Consider the following 24,204-nt stretch of genomic DNA (forward strand, 5'->3'; position numbering starts at 1 on the left):
GTGGTGCTCGGTTACCAGCTGGGGTTCAGAAACGCGATGGGGTTTATTGTAAAGTGACATTGCCCTGCAGAGAAGCTGACCGGTGTCCCCGTGCATCCCTGGCTGAGGCGGGTGAGTGTTTTGTGGCTTCCCTGTGCTCAGGAATTTTGCTGGTGGTCTCCAGTTTCCATGCCAAAGATGACCTCTTGGCCTGGAGAAGAGAAGGCTCCGGGGAGACCTTATTGCAGCCTTCCAGTCCCTAAAGGGGCTACAGGAGAGAGGGAGAGGGACTGGTTATCAGGGAGTGTAGTGACAGGCCAAGGGGGAATGGGTTTAAACTAAAAGAGGGGAGATTTAGACGAGATATTAGGAAGAAATTCTTCCCTGTGAGGGTGCTGAGGCCCTGGCACAGGTTGCCCAGAGAAGCTGTGGCTGCCCCTGGCTCCCTGGCAGTGTTCAAGGCCAGGCTGGATGGGGCTTTGGGCAACCTGGGCTAGTGGAGGGTGTCCCTGCCCGTGGCAGGGGATTGAGTCTGGATGGGCTGTGAGGTTCCCAAACCATTTCGTGATTCTGTGAATAAAGCTGCTGTTTCTAGGCAGGCGCCTGTTCCCCCCACGACCCAGGCTGGCTCTGCCCTTCTCCTGTGCCACATCAACGCCACTTCTCTCCCATTTCCCCACCGAAGGGGAGGTGGCACAGCGGCGATGGATGCACAGAAGCAGGCTTGTGACTGTGACACATCTCTCGTGAGTCAGCAGCGATCCTCTCGGGTTTCAGACTGGCTGAGTTGATGAGCCCGTGCCTCTAATGATTTGTGGGGGAGGCAGGAAAGGAAGGCAGAGCCAGGTGAATGGGCAGGCTGAAGCTGACCGCGCTCCCAGGGAGGGGAGGTTTAGGTTTTCAGGGAGATTTTAGACATGGGCAGAGGGTGCTGAGGGGAGCTGCAAGCCAGTCGGCGTCGGTGGGAGAACGGGGTTTAGGGGGGGGGGGGCCCGATTCCGCACTGAGCGCTGGCTGCCGGCTGTACGTCCTCTGCACGGTGGTGACTAATGCGTTGCAAGGACCCAGCAAGAGTCCTGCCCCCAGCGTCCGCTCCTCCGTGGCCTCCCAGGCTTGTGGGCACAACAAAGCACGGAGGGGTAAGCGATGCCCTCGGTGTCCCAGGGACTTGGTAGTTAGATTTGCAGTCTTGGTTTCCTGGTGAAGGTGCTGGACCATATCTCTACATGAGGTTCCTCAGCAGGATCAATGTCATAGGTATTTCTGAGACCTATAGCTTGTTTCTGGCTTCCCACAGCACAAAAATACTCTGGTGGGCAGAGTCCCAAGTCAAACGGTTGTGGCAGGCGCTGGAGCAGGTGAGCAGAGCTGCAAGTGGAGTATGGACAGAGCAAAAGAGTCCCTGCAGATGTGTGCTCTGATGCACCCAAGGAGCTCTGCGGTGCTCTGGGAGGGCCATTGCTTGCACCCTGTGTGTCATTCCTGCCAGGTGAAGGTGATTCGTTTGTGCCTTTCCAGATAAAGGTAACAGATCTATGCTGACCTACGGGGTGGAATATTTGGTGAGCTTAGTGGGGATGGGTGGAGGGTGAATCATCTGTGTATTTCCTCTGGTGTCCATGCCACTTCTCTCCTGGAGCTTTCAGCACTGACTGATGAACTCTACTGAATCTCCTTTTATCATCATTTCCTTTAGTGGAATCTCAGACTGTTTGAAGCCACTTCAACCTTAGTTGAGCTTTTGAGGGCGATGGAGGAAAGGATGCAGTAGCAGATTTCAAGTCGACCTGTATTGTCCCACACCTTAGTCGTGCTCATGCCTCTCACCCAAGAGTGTGCCTGTAGGAAACCAAGCCTCCAAAGAGGAGCACACAGGGCTTGTGCCTTGTGAGATGGGAGAGAAGCGTCTCTCCCGCGTGGTGATGTGAGATTGCAGGACTGTAATAGATACTGAGACTGATCTCTGTGAACAAGGCTGACTCCAACCTCAGATGACTGCTGAAAATGCAGTACCCGAGACACAAGAACTTGGCCAACACCATGCTCACACCTTGTCTGTTGTAAGATAGTCATCCTACAACCCCTGCTGAGCTGCAAAGCAGGTAAAGCCTGTGCCAGGCTCTTACAGCTCTCCGTTGCACTAGCCCTTGGGCTTGCTGTGTCCAGGTTTTGGCTTCCAGTGCAGCTTGGACTTTCTCCTCAGCAGACCTTATGTCTCTGCCTTGAGTTTATCCAGCTGTTATCAACATGTGCTTCCTTCGTGACTCATGCCCTGTTCCCTAACCACATCCCCTTCTCTCTTGTTGCCCCTACCCACCACAACTGAGTCACTTGGCCTCCTGTCACAAGCCGGGAGCCTCTTCCTTCAGTCATGCATGTAGACATTTCTGGCTTAGTCTGATGTAAGCTCCTCCTGACATCCTTTTTTGAAGTAGGCTACCAAGTAGGAGCTTGCTGGCTATTAACGGGCTGGTCCTGACCTGCCCGCATTCAGTGCACACTGCCTAGACCAGATATACCCAGACTCTTTTGCCTCCTGTGCATGCAAAGGGAATGCTTTAGTGCAACGTTGGCCTCTCTACTGCTCACAGGTTCCCCAGTGGGACCATTCCAGCCCTAAGTGGAAAGTGGAGGTTACTCAATAGCCGTGGGCAGCACTCCCCGGTCTTGGCTGGCTTGGCAGAAGTAAGACATGGCTCATGGAGGTGGGAGCTGAGAAAATCTGGTGCTCAAAAGCCTTTCTCATGTTCTGACCCTCCAGTAGCCCATGGGAAGTTGACCTTATGGTTTTATCCCAGGCCCTGGTAGCTGAAAAGCAGCTCAGGCTAATCGCCACCAAGCCCGATCTTTTACAAGCTTCACTTCCTGAGTGTCATGTTTATGCACGGTATGAAATGCAGCCACCATTGTCTCGCTTTGAAGGTCTGCCACACAGCCAGGGGGGTTCGGGTCTGTGGTAGACACCATCAGACCAAGCTTGCCTTCAAGCTGGGTGTATGTTGGTAGCTATTTTCCTTAATGCTTCCTGTCTGTGGTCAGTGGCTCCATCAATCACGGTAAGCTTTTCCTAGATGTTTTCTTTGTCAACGGACAAACATACAAGGTTTATTTACCGTCTTCTCTTTCTGCCAAAGCTTGTTCGTTTCTAACTAAAGTAACCAATTCAAGAGCATTTTCAGATTCGAATCGCCAATTCAAGAGCATTTTCAGCTGCTCACGGAGGGCATTTTAGCACGAGGGGAAGGTTGAAAAATCAAGGTGCCTGTTTCCTTGTGCCCACTGATGAGAGAGCTGCCGCTGGGCACCTTGATTTAGGGCTGTCTCTGTCCCTCTCCACCCCATTAGATGAGATGTTGATGTAATGTTTCATCTTCCCAGTATCTTTGTGAAGCAATGCGGTGTAACTTCCCAGGGTGGGATGGCTACGCTCAGGATAAAAATACAAACGTGTCTGTAAAGGCATGTTGTATAAGACAGGGTGAATTTTTACACGGGTGTGACAGCCCTTGATTTGGGGTAAGACGTACTGGCAAAAACCAACCCCTTCCTTGGAGAAGGAGCGTGGTGTGGGTGCAATCCTGGGCTGGGAAAAGCCGGATCAAACCCTGGGCCGTCTGCTTTAGTCATCCTGAGCGAGCAGACGCCGTCACTGCCTACCCTGAGGTCAGACACGGTGGAGAGGGAAGATGGATATCTGGGTGGCCATGCTACTGAAGACTAAAATGTAATCATATCCCCACACTCCCCCACCAAAATCTTTCAGACAAGCTTGGAAACCTTTGGATTTTTCTTGTAAAAACAGGATTGTTGGTGTTCTCCTCCTGGCACCTGGTGAGATGGGCTGGCTGCTTTGTCCCCTCCCTTGGCGGGGTATGAAGCTTCCTGCAGGAAGGTCAGACAGCTGGACCCCCATCACTCACCCACCCACCCTCCCCCGTGGCCCATCTTGTCCCTCTGTGCTGGGAGCACTGGTTAGGAGCAGCGACTGTAGGCACAGGACCCAGATGAACGCTTTGCCCTGTTCCTGATTTATGCCAGAAGAAAATCCTCCTGTTGTAAGCACCTTTCCACTGGGAAAGCCAGGCTAATTACCGTGTCGCTGCCTGATCTACTTGGTTCTGACATGCTCCCTTCACTGCCTCCATTTTTCTCCTGCAGCATTCACGTTTTGCTAGCCCATCTGTAGCTGCAACTTTTCCCCTCTCCCTCCTAACCCTCCTTTGATCTCTCATTTTATCTTTTCGGTTTCCCCTGCTGCATCTCACAGGCTTGTGAGTTCCCTTCCTGGCAGGCATCCCTGCCAGCCTGCGGGTCTGGCTGCTCCCTTGGACTGGAAGGGCTTTCCAGATGTGTGCACAAGTTGCTGTAAATACCTCCTCATCCCTGCCAGAAACCGCTAGGCTGTCCCTCCTGCAGGAAAGGAAAGAAGAAATTCAGTGTTTTGGTTTCCTGCTGGAGGAAGATAGTGCTGTATCCATCCCCAAAGCAATTGTTTTGCTCCAGAAACTATATAAGATGACATAGGAATGGGATGTTCCAAAATTTTTGGAGACTTGATGGAAATGCAGTTGTGGTAAACCAATCATTGCTCAAAAATGTCTTTTGTTTTCCTGGTGTGGGGTTTTTTTTTTTCCCTTCCCCCCTCTTTCTCCTCAACTTCCCTTATAATTAGGTGCTGCAGGCTCAAAAGGCACGGCTTGCGTGCGGCAGTTGCCCTCCCCAGGCATGGATGCTGAACGACTGTGAGCTCAGGTCCATCTCACGCCTGCTGCAGGCTGCTGGAGCGACTGCTACCCTTCAGGGTGAACCTCCCTGGCCACCCTGGCACGTGGGGAGATACACCACATCCCTGTTACCATCAGGGGACAATTCTGGGAAGTAAACATCAAGGTCCACTAAGTGCCCGAGTCACATCAGCCTTTTACGCCGTTTCAGGACCCAGCGCCCCTTGGTTTCAAAGAGTCACTCGTGATTCATGCAAAGTCTGAAGCAGAGCAGAGGAATAAATCTCAGCTTCTCATGTCCCCAGCTGGTGCCATAACCTCTTCAGAACCCTCTCCTCACCTCACAGCATATCACGTCTCTGGAGAGCAGAATGTACGTGGAGGAACGTCCCGGGTCAAGATAGCTCTAGGGCAGCGGCAAGTCCAGCACTTGGACCGGTAGCCCTGTGCTTCTCGGCCCGGCTGGCACACTGAGCGTGGGTGAAGAAGGGACCTGAATGCAGGTTTGGACAGGCAATAGCTGGAAATCCCACGCCCCTCACCTCTGCTGCTTGCTTCGTGGCAGGAGGAAGGATGCGGAGAGCCATTACAGCCCAGTGCCGCACGTCCCAGCGAGACGGTGGACAATCTCAAGGCTAGCTAGGGTATGTGGAGAGCTTTCTTGTGAGTTCAAAGGAGCAACGGAGTCAGTCTTGTGCCACATTGGAGCTGGCAGTAGCGGAGGCTACAGCTGAAGGCAGCCAGTTGTGCGGCAACACCTGCGATACGCAGCAGCGGTGGAGGGGTTCGCAGGTGGGTTTGGGTGGAGTGGGTCTTCTAGGAAAGCCAGAAATGCTGCAGCACGTGTGGTGCTGGAGGAAGCAGAGAGAAGATGTTCATGGGAACAAAACTTGCTTGCAGGGTGAACATGGGGATTTTGGAGCAGAGAACTTCCTGCTGATCTGCTTCTGCTGGGTGTAACTGCACATGCAAGTTCTCTGTAAAAAAGGAAACTGGTGGTTAAAACCCTGCCTGGTGCTTCGCAAACCAACTCAGCAAGGTCTGGGTTTGGCTCGAGCAATCAGCCATCGTAAGAGTCTCTTCTTACCCAGGAGTCCCTTGGGTACCGGCAGCGGGAGCATAAACGTTTTGAGGTGGTTTCCTACAGAGGTACCGGGCAGGCCAGGCTTGCTCAGCTTCCAAGATCAGGGCACTGAATTTGTCGTGGTCGAGAGCCTCGGCTAAATCAGGGCAATTTCCTTCTCCCTGGGTTATGAAACACTATACTTCAGCCTTTGCTTCAATATTTTGAAAGGGGAGGAGAGCAGTCCTTTGGGAAGGCAGTAGCAAGTGCACTATAAACAATAACAGTCCTTCAGGAGGCCCCAGGAAGTTCAGGAGATGGCATGTCATAACGCTTTTCCAGGCTTTGTCCTGGAGTAGCAGAGCCTGGCTGTGCCTGGTGCTGGTTTTCTCCTGCGGTGGGGACAGGCTGGGGCAGGGCTGGCTTGCGGGAGGCAGGATGGGTCAGGTGCAGCCAAAGAGCATCTCCACACCTGAGCCAAGTGAGCGCGGTGCTGGCCCTGGATTTACGAACCTTTATTCTTGCTTCTGTTTGCAAACCAGGAGCAGTTCTTAGAGGTGAGTTTTTCCGACTCCCTCCAGCCTTCAGCTTCTGTTCCTGCCTGTTGTGTGCCTCCTCTGAAGACATCGAACGCTGGAGCTGCTTATATCCCTCTCCCAGGTGCAGGTCTGCTTGGGAGCGAACCGGTGGGCTCCGTAGCAGGGAAATCCCTGTTTAACCACAGACGGGCGGTGCTGTGTGTGGGATTCCCCAAAGAGGCACAAAGAAATGCTCCCTCCAGGCTGGGCCCCAGCTACTCTCAGCCTGCAACAGGCTCAGGAAAAGGTTGAGGAGCCAGCAACAAAATACAAGGTCTTTGGTCTCGGTGCAGCTTTTCAGCAACTTTCAGCTTACAAGAAGAGGTAGGAAATTCCCCAGCGCTGGGGATTTCCTTCAGCTGAAGCTGCTGTAGGAAGCTGCCTGCAGAGGACCTTCCTCAGAGCTGGGGTGATGACCAGCTGAGACAAGAAGGGGACCTCCAGCAGCAGGACCACAGAGCCACAGCTCTGGGCAGTGCTCTATCACTGATGTTCTGGGAGGCTCTTTCCTTGCCGAGGTAGCAGGACGGTTCATTGCGCCTGCATTTACTGCAGCCAGCAGTTCCTTCCCACGGTTTGGTGCTACCACTGGGCTAGTGACATCTCCTGGGAGCATTTCTATGCGACTGGGCTAGTGACATCTCCTGGGGACGTTTCTACGGGCTACGTCCTGTATAAGCACCCAGCAGTGTATGACCAGGGACACTTAGTGAGATGCCAGAACTGCTTTCTCCCCCTTCTCCCTTGGGGTTGGGAGTTCTTGCTGAGGCTTTGAGGAGCAGAACGGGGATGTCCCAGCCCTGCTTTTCTCCCAGCGTCAGGACTTTGTGCAGGAGCAACTGCTTGCCAGCTTGCTGCATCCCGGGGCTCCTGTACAAAGCTCCCTTTCACCTTGGAGCATCCGGAAAACATAATGGGGCAGCAATTACTGGGGCGGGTGCAAGCTTGGGCCTGGGAGATACGTGGCGGGGAGCCAATTATTGTTAATTAGGCATGTTGCTGTTGGCTAGCCTGGGCTTTTGCTGCTGTGCAGGAATTTGTTTGCACCAGGGGAGCTTTGTGGATGGCTGAACCCTGAGAGGCTGCTGGGAGCCACGGCCCAGGCACACTTGGGTCAGGGTCAAGCCAGAAAGGCTCAGACCAAAACCTCATGCTGAGTCGATCCCACTCAAATTTCAGGCCATGCTTAGCCTGCGTGCTTTCCGTGAGACGGAGATGAGACATCAGCCCAGGCTGCTCTCCTCTTTGGAGGGATGGGGTTATTTATGCATCCCTGCCCTTACAGGCTGGTCCCTCAGGCTGCCAGTCCCTCATCCCCAGCTCCTTTTGCTCCACCATGGACGTGCGCGGGCCACAAAGGGGAAGCTGAGCATGGAGGCCAGTTGGGAGAGGGACTGGTTGTGCTCCGAAATGATGCCTACCCCACGCCATCCCAGCTTGTCCTGCAGTTGCATATGGGGGCTACTCCATTTCAGAATCGGGGGGGTGGGGCTCTTCAGTGCTCCCCACGCAGCTGGGGAGATCCTGGACCGAGACCCCTTGCTCGTGGGATGGTGTGAGAGCAGGGTGCCAGGACCCCTTTGTCACCCACAGCACACTCCTTCACCGGATCCTTGTCTTGGTCAACATTTTTTGCTCGGTTGCAAAATGGAAGGAGACCTGGAACTTCTCCCGCACAGAAGGACACCTGGAGCTTAGGTTTGCACTGCCACCTCCTGCCTCTGCGGGATAAACCCAGAGCTCCTGCCCTTCCCCTCCCCACCAGACAGCTCCGGGTAGCCCTTTGTTCACAAACATGAGGGTGCAGAGCCGGGGGGAGTCCCAGCCCACGCTCCTTTGGCTAAAGCCGGTGGGAAAGCACGGCACTGCCTTGCTGCGGTACAGCTGGAGCAAGAGGGTCCAGGCTGCCGGCCCGGAGAGAGCAGCCAGACGCCCGGCGCAGGAAATGGTCTTTTCGTTATGCAGCTCTACACAGCTCTAATTAAATTACGGGATTAGAGCCATCTCATTCCTCACTCATCTGGTGCCAAACGGTTGTTCCAAGGGAGTGCCCTCCATTAAAGGGAAAACTGCCCGCGCAGCGCTCTGCTCATCAGGAGAGTTCGGGCTGCCACAGAGTCACTCCTTGATTGCACTGCATTGCAGATGGGCTGTCTGGAGCACTGTCGTTCGTATGTGGCCTTCGTCTTCCTCTGGTCCTCGTCTGTGGGCCTTTCAGAAAGCTTTTGGGACGGATAATCCTCTGCTTGCTGCTCTTAGCTCCGCGCAAGTCTGCTCAGGGCCTGAGCACCATGCGAAGGGTCAGTTGGGGCAGAGCAGAAAATTCACGGTGTGTTCTCACCCAAGGGTCTGAAGAGGACCAAGACCTTGCTGTGCAAGATGCTCTGTAAATACCACGAGGTCTGCGACTGATAGGAAGGCCGGGAGAAGAATGCGCAGGGATCTGACCGGCCAGTGGAGCTGGGAACAAGACTTTACCCTCTAGGAAGCACAGCCAACCTTAAAAACATAGATCCCAGCAGTCTGCAAAAGAGGAAGCAATGAGATGCAAAACAGAGTTCCCTTGAATTTGCTTTTGTTGCATGTAGGTCTTGTTGACAGATGATATAAATTTCCCGTCCCGGGGCAGACCTAGGCTGTGCCTGGTGATTAGAGATTTGGGCAGTTTCTCAGCTTTGGCACTGTTTTTACTTCCGTTGCTTCACAGAGAAGTTGCCAGAGAGAGAGGAAAGGCTCCTCTCCTTCCACCCCGCTCCTCGCACCGTGAGTTATCACCACGCTTTGGGGAGCTGGGTCACCTGCAGCTTGATGCCGCAAGGTCCCTTTGGCATGGCCCAAGTGCAGAAAAGCATGGACCGTCCTACACAGCGGTGTCCGTGCTCTCCTACTTACTAAGCATGCACACAGCAGTAATTAAAGCTTGCTCCTTTCACCAGGAGGAGATTTGTAGGTGATTAGATCATGAAAGCACCTCCTGTGCTGCAAAGCACGGTCCTGGTGAGGACCGATCGGTGGAATACAGCTCTTTGAAACATTCCTGCTGCATTATTTGCAAATTCCCTCGTCCCAGCGGGTTGCTTCTTGCAGGCTGCAATGGGAAGGTCTGCTGCTGCTGCGCTGTGCGCGCAGCCTAGCTGGAGGGAAGGGCTGCGGGCGTCTTCCAGTGTGAGTGACTGGCTCTTTCTTTGCAAGGCAGGCGCCAAATTTCTCGTGCCCTTTGCAACGTGGCGTTTTCCCCTGCTGCTGACCGAACACGGGCATTGTGGCTGGGTCATTAGAGTGAATAAAACTCAAGTTTCCCTCACTCATCGTTCAGTGTGAAAGCCTGTAACGGTAGTGCTGCTGCCACAGGGTCCATGGCGTGAATTTAACCTCAGCTGACTGCCCCATTCAATCACTGAGCTGCATAATTACTCTTGGAGAAGTCATTTTTCCCCCCCCTTCTGCCTTCTTGGCTGGAGGCGTAGCATGTCTTAGTTCTAATATATCGCCTTCTCTCCTGGACAAGCTCTCAATCTCTCCTGCTTTTGTGGACTTAAATAAAACCGAGAAAATCCTGCCTGAAAAAGAAGCATCTTCCCACAATTTGAGTTCGTCCTTGGAGCTATAGTCAAACCACGGCTGGACATAGCCATGAGCAACTGGATCTGGCTGGACCTACCTTGAACCAAAGGTTTGGACCAGTGGCCTCCTAAAATAAATTACTCTGGTGATTCCTGTCTCCTGGAGAGCCACGTTGCTCCCCTTTCTCCCCCCTCCCCTGCTCTGTTGGTCCTCAGCAATCACCCAGTTCCCGAGTGAACCTGCTCACCGCGGCATGGGAAAGGGCATCCCCCAACGCTGCTGAGATCCCGATCTGCACGCAGAGAGCAGGAGGGGACCCTTCAAGCTTCAGAGCCGGGACCAAATATTTACCCTGTGCATGGTATGTCACAGGCGATTAAGGTAACTGAGCTAAAAGCGGAGTGGTGAGAGAAGCTGTTTGCTTTTCAAACCGGACCGGCAAGTGCATATTAAATTACTTGTATGCCAGATAATATTTAGCCATAAATCTTATTAACAGCGCTCTGCAGTAATGCAGATGTGAAGGAAGGGAAATAAAAGGAAACAAAATGAGGAGGGGATGGGTTTGGAATGATAAAGAAGAAAGGAGGCGAACCCTGGCTGATCGCTCGGTTTGCAGCCGAATTTTTTTATAGGAAGGGCTTCAGGTCTGTGAGGAAATCAGCTGGAACAGGTCTGGCAGGATAGCTCTCCAAGTGAGAGCTCTTCTTGCAGAATACCAATGATTTGCATCCAAAATAAAGTGGCTAGAAGCAGCTATTTCAGGAGCTCTCCCTGCACTAGGGCAGGAGTGGGGAGGTGGAGGGAGCAGAATATAAAGCGACGCTCGCCTTGGAGAAGAGGAGCAAGCCGAGAGGTTTGAGGACAGATCTTCGTGCTAGCTTGCCTTTGTGGCAGAATAGCTGGGGTTTGGGTTTCATTCGTTGCTTTTCTTGGGGTTTTTTTTGCCTTGCCTCTGATGTGACCCCTGGGAAAGTGCGCTGAGGAAGGCTCTGGGAAGGGCTGGGAGCGATGAGGAAGAGAAAAACCCACCATTTGCAGAGGGCTGCCGGTTTTGCAAGCTGTCCATGCCCACAGTGGGGCTCTCCCAGCCGCACGGCCCTGTGCCCATGCTTTCCGCTCTTACTGTGGGTCCCCAGAAGCAATTAACAGGCAAATGGGGTGAGGACCAAAGGCTAGCATGAATTACAGCCTCGCAGGAGGATGCCCACAGCCCATCCGTTCCCCAGCCTGAAGGTTTAGCCTGGGGCACCCACCAGCACCCGGCCGCACTGCGGCACCGGGAGATGCCGCGCTGTGGGCTGCACAGCGTCGGTACGTGTTCCTGCGGCCGGCGGGTATCGGCATTGCAGGCGTGCCCTGGTTTGCTGTAGCCTGGTTTACCAGCAGGCTCCAGCCTTCGATGTTAATCTTGGCTGGAGATTCGCCTGGCTCATTCGAGGAGGAGCCACGCTGGACGGTTTCTCTGCTCCGAGACGGGCACCGTGCCACGCGCCGAGCCGTCTCGCTGCCAGGAGCAGGAGGTCCTGGCAGGGGCTGGGACAGAGCCGCTCGCCCAGCAAGGAGCTTCCCATCAGCCAGGCACCATGGCAGCCTCCAACCACCCCTCCTCAAATGTCGGCTGCCATACGTGCCTTTTCCCTCCCTGGCAACGTGAGAAATCGTGCCTCGGGCATGCTGTTTCCCGAGGACCGTGGGAGAAGGTTTTGCAGACAGCGAGGCAGCGCCCTGAGGCACATTTCCAGCTCCCCACAACCGGCTTCTCAGCGGTGCTGAGTCCCCTGGGCTCCAGCCCTGCGGTTGCACCAGCGGCACTGGCTTGGTCAGGGACCGCGTATGCTCGTTGCACGTGGGAGCAGCAAATGCAAACCACAGCTCCATCTCTCTCCCCTCCCCTAAACGGGACAGAGGGGCTGCAGAAAGCTGCTGCAAAGTTCCCGCTTCGCGGGAGAACAGTCAGGACACGTCTGTTCGTGCCAGGAGAGGACTCGGACACGGCAGCCAGGAGTGCTTCAAACAAACGGAGGCGATGCCCAGATCCACGCTGGCCATCTGTTTCCTGCAGGACAGGGTATCGGCGCTGGAAACCAGCACCACGTGGAGCCCTTTGGGTCTGGTTATCAGCTGGTGACAAGGGCTGGTGGCAGGAGGAAAGCCAGGATTTCAAAGCTGTGATCTGAACCCTGCTCTGCTGTTTGTTTCTGGGTCACGTACGAGGCCGTGCAGAGCTTATTTTCAGAGTCTGGCTTAGAAGTGGCTGAAACCTGATGAATTTATACCTGGGAGAGCAAGAGATCATGGCAATCACTGCTCCGACTCTGGAGGAATATGGAGGAGGCAGCAGAGGAAAGAAGAGAGTCTATTTTGCTTTTGATTTTTCTTTCCAGATGTAGTGACATTTCACAGAAACATCAGCGGTTTTTTTTATATATTTTTTATTATTTTTTATATTTTTTATTTTTATTTTTTATATTTTTTTTTTTTTAATTTTTTTTTTTTTATTAGCAAGTGCTAGAAAATATTTCAGAAAGCCTTCCTTGCCAGGGTGCTGGTCCTTTCCAAACCTGGCTCCTGCATCAGCCAGGTGTGCACGCTGCCCGCAATGAAGCAAAGCCAAAGTGAAACCTTCCAGACCTCCCAAAATAAACTGGCGTGGCCACAGTCAGCTCTTGCTTTGGTAGCCCAAGCTGCCTTGTGTGGTGGCCGTGGATGAAAACATGCTGGACCATCAGCAGGCTGCATTGCTGGTCCTGGCTAACGCGCAGCCCTTGGGACTGGCAGCATCCAATATTTCTGTTTTCTGCGGCGTGATTCCGTGCACAGGCTGGAGCAAGGTGCTGGCTTGGAAAATCAGCGTGGCACCGTGCAGTCGCTGCCTGTCCCTTATGCAGAAGGTGAACGTGATCCCTTCTTTGACCGATGCCGGAGCGGCCCATTGACCAGACTGACGCTGAGCGATGGTCCCGTCCCGCTCCTGCTAGCTATGGCTTCACCTGCGATGTGCTCTCTGCACAGACTGCGTATCCGCGGGGAAAGCGGCTGGCTCAGATGGCTGGAGAGTGATGCTTCTGTGCAGTGCTCTGCGGGAACCTGCTGTTAAATCCCGCTGTACCAGTGCGCCGGTCACAGCACATTGAACAGCAAGGTCACCTGGGCATCTGCTGCCGGGGACCTTGCCGGAGCACAACTGTTGTGCAGGTGTACGCCCTGTAGCTCTTTACTAGCTCAGCTTCGGTGCGCAGATAAATCTCTGTCTCATCTCTCCTCCCAGGGACAGCGGTGGCCGCGGACACCGCTCCACCTTGCTCATTCACCAGCTGCATTGCTCCGTGGCGAGGAGCTGCGGGGACGCGCTGGCTGGGGATGTGCACGTCCAGGGACACTCTCCTCTACCCGTCACGCTCCTGACAAATGGGCCAGGCTCTTCCCGTACCAGCTGTTTCTTCCTTGGGTAGAATTTTTTTTTTTTCCCCCCAACCTCGAGGGCTTGGAAGTTGACTGTGCTGAAAGCCTGGGTAAAGAGCAAGTTAGGAAAGCATCTTTTAAAGGGTTTTGTTGACGCATTTCCCCTATTTTTGTGAAGCCTGAGGGAGCTGATACGCAACTGAAAACAGTTTCGGTTGTTTTTAAGTTCCTTGAGGGCTGCTCTAGGCAGGCGTCTTCAGGAAAGCCGATCTGAATTGACTTCCAAATTAGAGTAATTAAACCAAATGAAGTCTTTGCAGGGAAGAGCCCCTGGATGGATGATACACTCAGCTCAGGGCATCTCTCACGCTGCGGTGGGGATGAGATTATTTACCAGCGTCACCTAAAACTTCTCCCTCCTTTCCATTTGCCACGAGGTAGCAGCGTGTGCCTGGGATGTCCCCCTGCCATTGTGACATGCTTTCGGTGTACGCTCCATCTTGTTACTTCTACCTGAGCCTGCCTGGTCTCGCTCAGAATTACCGGTGCCAATTTGATCCAGCTTACCTTGCTTTGAATCACAGCTCCGTTAATCCTTCTTAAGCATATCCACACAGAGGTTTAATGCAATTTAACTGGGAAGCTGCACATTTAATAGGGACTAACGTTTCTGGGGCTCCCTGTGCAGGACGCCTCGCTGTCTGACGGCCACATCCAGCAGCCGTTCTTCTCCAGCGCCTGTCTGCATGGGCTGAAATCTTGGTCCGGAGTCAAGGCTTGAGTAATTCCTGCTGCCATATTCCCTGTGGTCCTGAGAAAGACCTGACCCATCTTGGTTGACAAGACACATCATCTCATGGGCTTGGGTCCAAGCCGTGCTGTGTACCAGGGCAATCCTCTCTGAGCAACCCGCTTATTGCATGTCTCTGGGCTCGGGGAGAGTTTGTGGGCTCACATCCCAAGGGTCTGGGAAAGACACCAAAGAAATACCAATCCGGGCAGGTCACACTGCGATCGTGTAACCGTGTCCATTCAAAAGAGGTCCGTGTCTCCTGTGCAAAACTTCTTAGGGGTCTGCAGGCAGGTAAAAAGCAGGCTTGCAGAAGGGACAAGGCATTTTGAGGCAGTACCCAGCTTTCCCCCAGCCCCAAACCAGCCGTTCATCCCATCCCAGCGTCTGCAGCGCATGAGCAAGCTCCTCTGCACTCATGAAGAGAGCTTGCAGGGCATTCAGAAAATGACTTCAGCGTCAGAAATTGTGGGGATTTGCAGACTGTGCAGTGGATTTAAATGCGAAGTGGCTGAAGTATTGCCGTCTGACTTCTAGATGTGCACGCTGAATGCATGGAGACAAACGCTGCGTTGCATTTGGCTTGCAAGGTGTTAGGGAGAGTCAGCGTTCCCCCGCACCCACGAGGCAAGGGGTACATGGTTGGGAGCAAGGTGGGATTTGGAGTCCTTCTGACACTGAAAATTTTGAAGCGTTGATTTCTTTGTTCATCAAAAACAGAAGCCAACTTTGCAACCTCAGAGCTTCATGCAGAACAGATCTGCAAGCTGACCCAGAGCAAAGCAAGGAGAAGAAAGTACTAAATGGGGCGAGAATTGCCAGTTTTTCGACAATTGTCAAGAAACACTGAACTGAAATATTCCCTTAAGGATGGGGAAAAAGTCAAACCAAAGGAGTCGGGTCTGCTCTTTGACCTGGAAGTCAGACATTGCATGTCTCCTTAGGGATGTTTCTGTTCCTCTGACCAGTTCTTGACCTTTCTCCAGGAGGTATTCAACCCCAGATGAAAGAGAAAGGGACCTTCCCATGCCTCCCTTCTTCTTCTTGCCTTTGCCACTGTTGCTTTCCCTCACAAATTGTCACCGTCACTGTATGTAGCAGAGGCATTTGCTTGTGTTTCAGTGGCATAGACTGGCACCCTGGCCCACCGGGAGCTCTGATGCACTTACGTTTTATCAGTCCTCTGCACACTTCATGTTCTTGGCCAAGTTGGCCAGAGCAATGCCTTGGATGTAGAAGCTGAAAGCTCGCTGCCTGCCGAGCGTTGGCCATCAAAGTGGGCTCTTGCTCCTAGATTAACCACTGCCTTCTTGTAAAGCCTGATCCTGTTGAACTGCTTTCCAGATGCTTCAGCCCAGATCTTCTGGCCTCCTGAGGGCGTAGTAGCAAACGGCCAAAATTATCTGCAATTCTGCTGCATATAATCCACCTCTGGGAGTCGAGAGCAAGGCTGGTGGGCAACATCCTGTTTGCAGCCTGGCTGTAGCAATGGAGTTGAAGGACGATATGCTTCTCCTCAGTGCATAAAGTCCAAGCCAAGCACAAAACGCTGAAGCAATGCCTCGTTCCTGCATGGCAGCCATGGACACCCTGGTGTCATCTCAGGGTCCTTTCAGAGCCATCATCGTTCCCATGGATCTGAAAGGAAAGCTTTCAACATGCTCAGCTTGCAGGGGAGGTCAAAGAAGGGCAGGAGAAATAGTTTGGTGGATGGTCGCATTGGTTTTGAAGCCTCTGGCTTTGCTGGACGACTCTCAGTAGACCTTGTGGAGTGGTTTTGCAGAATGGAAAATGGACACAGGCTGGAGGCAAAGCGTTCTTCTTTCTTCTCGAGCTAATTTTTTTAACCAGGCTCTGAAGCCCTCTCCTGACTACTTGGATTGCTGTTTTCTTGGGTTTGTTTTGTTGTACTTTCACTGCTGCTATTTTTGGGGGGAAATGTGATAAAAGGGAAGAGGAAGGAAAGGTTTCTTTTTCTCTTCTTTTTTCTTAAATTCAGAAATGAGAAAATGGAAAATAGAAAAGAACATGAAAATGCCCCAATTCTTTCAAAATAGCTCCTGGCCAATTTCCACTCTCAATTACAGATTTTGTGCCTCAGAAAAAAAAAAAAAAAAAAAAAAACCAACCCAAAAGAAAGAAAGAAAAAGGTAAACTTTATATCTCCTGTAGAAATACAGAGGCATTTTGCTTTGTCCACACTGGCTTGGGTACTGACCTAGAGACGTGGGGAGACTTTCCTTTGAAAGACCCATTGTTCCTTAACAGCGATCCTTTATGCTGACGTGCACATTTTGTGCGCATCTGTCAACACGGGAGGGGGAAATTATTGAAACAGGTAATAAAGGAGATGAAAACAATCCGTGCTGGTCTCTGGGTAATAACTAGCTGACATTAAGCCTAAGCCCAGCTGATAACAGTTAATAATAAATGGGCATTAATTAAAGCTAAATTACGGGGGAAGGTGCAGGTTTGGCTCTCAATCCAATTAGAGCCCTGTAATTCATAACGGAGAGAATCTGTCCAGCCTGTGAATAAATGATCAAAGGCTAGCAAAGTCAACAGCAGGGCTGTGTAAGAGTTTAGCTGATGCCTCGATAGGGAAGAGGCCAGAGGAGGATTAACAGATAACTGCGGCCAGACAGTTCATTGGGTTGGCCATGCAGCGTGCCAGCAAGATACGGTGGTGGTGGTGCGGAGCTGAACCGTGGTGTGGCTCCAGAAGATTTTGGGACAAGCCCTAAGGGAGGGTATGGACCTGAGGGGAAGGAGGTATTCATTGTGAGCCCCTCACAGTGACAACATGAGGGAAGGGGCACTAGGGAAGCTGGTCAGGTCTGTGGATGGTGGGCACCAAGGGGGTTAGACAACCGTTGGTGACATGCCATTAAAAGACAACAAAGGTGCTGATGGTCAAAAGCCTCCACTGCACCTCAGAAACAGTGTTGTGCCCACACTGACATTTACTTTGTAATTTAAACAGGGTTGTTCCTGGAGGTGCTTTCCACCTACGCTTGTCCTTCAGCTCCAGCCCAAGCTGCCTCACAAAAGGAGCCCAGCACAGAACCAGGAGGAGTAGCCAAGTCAGCAAGTTTTGAGGGCCTAGGATTGTTAGAACGTGGCTTTGCCAGGGCTAAAGGGAAGCACCTACAGCCGCCTGCTCTCCCTGGCTATGCCTGGGGCCGAGATGGCTCCCAGCTCTTCTTGCAGCACAGCCACCCCACAGAGTTTTGCACCACGGTGTTGTGAAGGATGCTGCGTTGTGTGTGAAGCAGAGGGAGATGACAGCTGCATGCTTCGCTGCCAGAAGCAACACTGAGGCTGGTACAAGTTCAGACCTGACTGTGAAGTGCCATGTGTGTGAGGTGGGAGGGTCAGGGGAGGCAATGATGCCTTCAAAGTTGACAGGACCATTGACAAGGGAGCAGTTGCTCACTGGGAACTGAGGACGTGGTCCAAGAAGAAGCTTCAGGCGGAGCACAACGTGCCACCATCTCTGGCAGCATCAGCAGCACTAACAAACTGAGGAGAACAGGCCACGTGGTGGCTGAGGGTCATTGAACAGTGAATGCTGGAAGTATTCATCTGAACCAACAGCCTCAGAGTGTTCACACCCTTGGGGACAAAAGACTCAGTTTTAAACCTGATGGTGTTTAAAGAAGCTTTAGAATATGCCATCTTCCAAAGGCCCCAGAACCACCAACTACGAGGAAAAATACATTTTGAAAGCTTGAGGTGTTTAAGGCCCACTCATACCTTCAGATGCATCCCACAAATGATCTTCAAATGCTACATAGCATCAATTATGCTCTGAAAGTGCTGTTCTGGTCCAAAGAAACTCCACATGTTTTCTGCATGTTTCTCCTATGTCTTGTCTGCAGAGCAGCTGATCCAGATGTGCCGCTCAAGATTAAAGGGAACGCTCTCACTCAGGAATAAATGTGGGGTGGGTTTGGTTTAATGTAACGAAGAGAATGCGCTTTTTTTTTGCATTTTGGCTCAATACAGCTTCGCGTTACAAGTATCCACAGAGGTAATTCAGAAGGATGCTCTAGTTTAGACTTGCACCCTGTGTAATTATCCACCAGGTGTAGGCTGATCCTTGTGGCACCCATGTGAAGCGTAAGCTGGAGGATGGCTGACACGGCTGAGGCGTCGGGGCTTGCTGGGACCGGATGAGCGCCAGCTCGCACCGACCCTGGTGGTAGGAGCCAGGGTAAAGAAGCTGGCAAAGTTTAGTCTCCCTTGCACAGCGTTGTCGGGAGCAGCCAGTTGCTGACTTGGAGCGGTATTTCCTAAACAGCACGGCCCGTGCTTTTCCACGGCGTCTGCGTGTGCCTGCACGCAGAGCAGCTGTGTACAAAGGACACTGCACGCGTACCGTGCTGGTGGGCAAGGCTGGGTTTGCAACAGCGTGGCCGTGCTGTCTTCAAGAAGCAGCAAGAGGGAACCTGACTCCCCAGGTACTAATGCAGTCGTGAAAAATGAGCTGAGCCCGGAAATATTTTGATTATCCTTTTCCAAACAAATCCGTATTTGCAGAGGCTTGATCTTTCCATGTTTCTAGGTGCCAGACCTGGACGTGCTGACAGCAAGAGTAGTTTCTGGGGGATGCTCAGTTAAGGCTTAATAATCCTGGAAAAAAACCTTTAGTCCTCAGTAGCGCGATGGTCTGCGTTCCCCCACCACTCCCCCAGTGGACTGGCACCTTCGGCACCCAGACCTGATGTGAACATCTGATGTGATGCTGAAGGCACCGCGTAAACAGCATGCCTCTGATTTGAATTTCCTTCTAACTGAAGTATCAGTATTAAAGACTCCAGCATGATTATGGGGTCCCGTTGTGTAGGAAATCGCCTTCAATCCATTCGACTGTATCTGAGATGATTTCTTTCCCTTCCTGACCTCCAGAGATTATTCTGGAAAAACAATTCTCAAGATGCTATGGCAGGGGGAATAAAAATAGCCGAACAGATGAGCTGGTCTCTCTGAAAGTACAAATACTTCCAAGTGCTTGTAGTGTAGAGAAAATGAAGCCTGTAGCAGGAAACAGAAGGAATCCCTATACAAAAGAAGGAAATTCGGGAAGAATGACTAATCTAGGAGAGGAAACTAGGTGCTGTGGCCAGCTGTTAGCAAGGCAAGTGTCTCTCAAAGCATCAAGCCAATGTGCCTATCATGGCAAGTGTCTCTCAAAGCATCAAGCCAATGTGCCTATCCTGCCGGGCCCGGCATGGCGGATCCTTCCTGGTGGAGTAGGGCTGCTGGGATCTCCCAGGGTCTTCAGAGACAGAGGCTCTGAGGACTGAAGTACTCCATCTGAAGAATGGTGCGGGATGAAATTCGAAAATGCCTCTAAAATGCCAACCTGGGAACTGCTTATACCTGAAGGTGATTTAGGAGGGAAGCCAAATTTAAGCTTCCAGTGCTGGAAGCTGTTGCTTTTGGGAGGAGTGATGGCTGAGAAAGAGCTTGCTGGCTCCTGTAGCCTCCTGTGGGTGCCTGCTGTGTGATGTGATCCTCTTGTTTCAAGAAATGCCTCTCAGAGACAACAAAGAGCCCACAATAAGCAAAATACTTCTGATCCATTTTGCCCTTTCCATCCATCTCCCCTGTCATGTCAGCAGAGCTGCCCTCCTTTCCCAGGGCTCCCAACCCTCAGGAATTCCTGGGGAGGGGAGGTGTGGGGCTTTGGTTTTGGCTTTAACCGTTAGCTACCAAGATTATGCTGGGGAATAGTTTGACCTGTTGGTGAATGAGGGCTCATACTTTAGAGATGACGTGGCCACAGCACTCACAGGACTTTGGGGAAGTGAGAGAACAGATAAGAAAATAAGGAGGAGCTGAAAAACAGACGAGACTCAGAAAAGCCCTCGCTGTCGCTTCTACCTTGAGCAAAAGACCGGCCATCGTTGCTTGAGGCGTGGATGGGGAGAGATTGAAAAATAAGCCACTAAGCTTCCTGTCATCTGCAGGTTTGTCCTGCCAAGATGTGAGCTCATCAAGTGGAACAAATTCATCAAGACCCCTCCCTCCCCGCCCCCCCAGCCTATGCCTGACCTCATACCTTTTAGAGAGCAGCGTCCCACAGGCTCTCTCTCTCCTCAGCATAGACACTGGAGACTTTGCAATGCTGTAAACACTTCCCCGTGGCCTTGCACAGCACTGGTGACCCACTAACAACTTGGTCACTGCCAACCCTTCCTCTTGGCACCCCTGCCTGTGCGCGATGCTGGTCTGAATCCGTTTCAACCCTGCCCACCAAAAGCTTGCTGCCACTGCCTTCAGGTTGGACTCGGTTGCTTCAGCAGAGCCTTCCAGCAGAAGTCAGAGTCAACAGTCTCCGACCCCATCACCCTCCCGTACATTGCCCTGTGGCAGATTCAAAGACTTTGACCGCGCGTTGAGCAACCCTGGGATCTGTAATGCAGAGTTGCTGCTGCGGTCAGGTCATAGCAGGCTCCATGGCTCCAGGTCAGTGATGGATGGATGTGCCATACTCCAGACGAGGATTTATCTAGGCTATTTGGGTTATTCTAGGCATCTACATTATCTCGGTATTCAGTATCCATCCCTCTCCATGATCCAGGACTGGCAGATAACCTCATCCCCACAGCCTCGAAACTTTTAGCTGCTCCTTTTCTCCTCTCCATCGCACGCCGCTTCTGCCCCAACGCATCTCGCTCGATTTCACTGTATTCACTGAAAAGCGGTGTGAGAGTTCCCCTTAGCCTGCCAAATTATCACAAAACCGGAGCACAGCATTCAGAGTGTTTTGTTTAACAAAAGCTGGGAGGCAGCCTGGTCTGTGGGGACGGGCTTTGGACAGAGAGTCGCAGTTGTCCTCGCAGCCACTGGCCCAGCTGGGACTTCCAGTGGTGATCCTTGCCCGCAGGTCCCGGTCCCTGGCTTGCTTGAATCCGGCCAAGGGGACAAAGAAGACAAGGCACAGTGGGAGCCCATGGAATAAGGGAGATGGGCTTGTGATGCTGATTCCTCTCTTCTCTGTTTTATGCATCCTAAAACTCATTTCCCCTGATCCTTTAGGGTGTGGGTTGGAGGCTGCAGATGGCAGACGGGCTCTACCCTTCAGTCTTTGAGAAGCAGAAGCCCTTTGTAGGCAGCATCTTCAAAGGGAGATGTTATCTCTTTTCAAACAGATGGCCTTCTGCCCCCCAGGAGATCTCTTCCAAAGGGACAGGATGCCCACCTGTGAGCATGAGTACATGGTCTGGAGCAGAGGCACTGAGGATGGCTGGGTCCTTCTGGGTCTCGCCACTGTGGCTGGATTCTTTCATAGCTCATAAGTAGTGATTCATGCTTGGGCCGTTCTTTGTGGCAGGGGTTTTTATAACAGCTTTCTCTGATGTATAAGAGCTGAGTGATGAATTCTTCCCTCACTCAGGATATTTATAGTGTCTTTCTTTCTTCTTGAGCGAGTCACCTATTTTCGCAAGGCTCGTAGGCGCTTCGTGTCAGTGAGACTTCAGCTCCTCTGCCAAATCTGGGGGAGACTGGCCAAAGGGTTCAAAAATTGCTCAGGACTGGGGTGATGGACTGGCTGGGGGGATGTCAGGTCCCCGTTGCACAAGCCTTGCATCTTAAGAAATCAAGCTAAAAGCCATGAGACTACGCAGTTCACCCTTTATTTTTGGAGGCACCAAGGGTCACGTTTCCCATCTGCTTCTCCACAGACGAGCAGGCTAACATTTTGCTTCTCAGTTTGCACCGGACCTGGCTTCTCAGTATTTTTCTGTGGAAGCTGGGATGATATTGATATTATCTCTTCCAGCGAGCATCAGCTCTGACCGTCCAGAGCATCTGGTGTGGGTTTATTATAGCTCTTCTGCTTACACAGAATGGATGTGGACCAGCACGGATTTCTTTTCACCGGGGGCTTATACTGCACTCTGGGTAAGCAAGTATAGCTACCCAGCTACTTCTGTGTCCAAAAACCATGTGTCTGGATACCTGTATTGACCTGGAGGGCTCATGAAAGTAAGTGGACCAGGTCACCAGCTAAGTTGCCAAGATGTCCATCCATCCATCCATCCATCCATCCATCCATCCATCCATCCATCCATCTCCCCTAAGCCACTGTTTGGTAGTCTCACGTACGGAGCTGGAGCCGCAGGAATGAATGCTTGCACAATGGGGGTTTGAGCCTCAGGGAGGTCTCCTGTCTAAGCAGAAAAAAAATGGCAGGTTTTAAAATGCTTCAGAGCCATTTGTGACTTTCTCCAAGGAGAGTTTTGTGTCTTCTGCAGGCTATCATCTCCCATTGTGGGAATAATACAAAATAGAATAAAACTGAGAGTGAAACAGTATTCTGAAGGCTTTTCCCATCTGTACCTATTCCACTGCTGCTGGCTTTCCCCACCACCACATTTTCCTTTTGTAATTTTTTTTTATACTGCCAGAGGAAAACCAGAAGACTTCCCCCACCGTGGGGACTTTTTGTTCCCTTTACCCTGGCCAGGCTCCCAGGTCTCCCCAGCATCTCTCCCATGTGGCTGCTGCCCCTGTGATGCCTCTGCCTGTGCTCTGCATCCCCCCATCTCCGGGCTGGTCTGTGGCCCAGGTTACCCCCACATCCCCCCTCCCTCTGCCTGGGGATGGGGGGGAGCTGCCTTGTACCATCCTCCCCCAGCTCTGTGCACTTGTGCCCTGCTCCCCTTCCCACTGCCTGATTTATTGGGTTTATCTTTGCCTTTTTCAGCCGCCCTGCGCTGCGCCTGATTGCAGTGACCTCTGGTCCCTGCATAGCTCGCATTCCTCTGGGGGGGCCGCGGGCCACCGGGAAGGGCTTTCTCCTGCCCTGGACCACTCCAGATGAGACCAAGGGAGTCCCTTGGCTGTATCCATCCATGCTGGCACCCAGCCCTATGCTTTCCCTGCCCCAAGTGCTTGTCCTGGGCAAAGGCCAGGTGGCTGGGGATGATGCGGGTCTCTGGGCAGGATGGCCTGTCTTTGTGTCCTCCACAGGGTAGAGAAAGCAACAGCGGGGTCTGCCCCTGCCCTGGGGACATGCTGCTCCTCCCATCCAGCTCTCCCCAGCCTACCTCCGAAACCTGTCTCCCTCCCCGCCTGAGGCTGGAGAGATGTGCTGCTGGACCTGGCACGTGTGATGGGGTTAGGGAGAGGCCACCCACCCCCCCCGCCCTGACACCGAGACAGTAATCTTTGGTTTATCGCTCTCATCAGCTCTTCTCTTTCCCTTTCCAGCCCCCGTGCAGGATCTAAGCCAGCCCAGCGATGCTGAGCACGGGGCTCACACCATATCGAGTGTTACACCTGGCAGAGCCAGCACTGCTCAGATGACATGGGGTTGGAGAACATCCCAACCTGCTGAGAGCGGTCCCGCTTGTCAACGCATGTTGGCACCTCTCGCCTGGGCAGGACCCTTCTCCCCCCCACCACCCAACAGAGCAGGGGGAACGAGCCACCCTTCTGACCTGCTCCCTTCAGCCACAGCTCACCCCCACGTTACGAAAAGGAACCATTTCGGAGGTGGAGCAGACCCAACACCCTTTGGGGCTGAAGCTACATCCAGCTGGCTGCCACCTCTCCTCCCCTGGGGACGCACCGGCCACCCCTGCAGCGAGCCACACCACTGAGTCCTGCATCCCGCGTGGAGCAGGGATTATCCCTCCCCGGCACGTTCCCGAGCGGGGATCAGCAAGGGCTGAGGCAGGGATGACTCAGTGACCCCCATCCCTGCTTCCCCTTCCCTCCAGCCATCCTGGCATGGAGGCCGGAGGCGGTGACCGATGGGCTGGGGGACGAGCAAGGAGGGAAGCTCATCTCTCTGCGCCGTCCCTGGGAATCGCGCTTTGCTGGGAGTTAAGTCTCCCAGCTGAGAGCGTGAAACGGTCGCTGGAGGTTTAATTAAGGTGTGCAGGTGGAGGCACAGCGGGGCGGCAGAGCCCCCACCGTTCCCCAACACCCCACCGCAACGCGTACAACCAGTGAGATGATAAACCGGTGAGGTGCTGGGGCACGGCCCCACGGCTTTTGCTGTATTGCGCCTCGGCTTCGGCATTGCACGCTTTTACCCGAGAGGAAGCTTTAGGGCCAAACCTGCGTCCGGCGCCTGGATGC

The 24,204-nt window shown here is 52.8% G+C and overlaps 1 long non-coding RNA gene across 1 annotated transcript; it reads left to right on the forward strand.

Moving 5' to 3' along the window:
- The first annotated feature begins 11 nt into the window (after nucleotides 1-11).
- LOC129208207 (uncharacterized) lies at nucleotides 12-22,474 on the forward strand. Its single transcript, XR_008577713.1, has 3 exons — nucleotides 12-111; nucleotides 575-725; nucleotides 17,087-22,474. It is a non-coding gene; the product is annotated as an uncharacterized LOC129208207 (long non-coding RNA).
- Nucleotides 22,475-24,204: the final 1,730 nt, after the last annotated feature.

The sequence above is a fragment of the Grus americana genome, chromosome 6, assembly GCF_028858705.1.
Source record: "Grus americana isolate bGruAme1 chromosome 6, bGruAme1.mat, whole genome shotgun sequence".
NCBI classification, from domain to species: Eukaryota; Metazoa; Chordata; class Aves; order Gruiformes; family Gruidae; genus Grus; species Grus americana.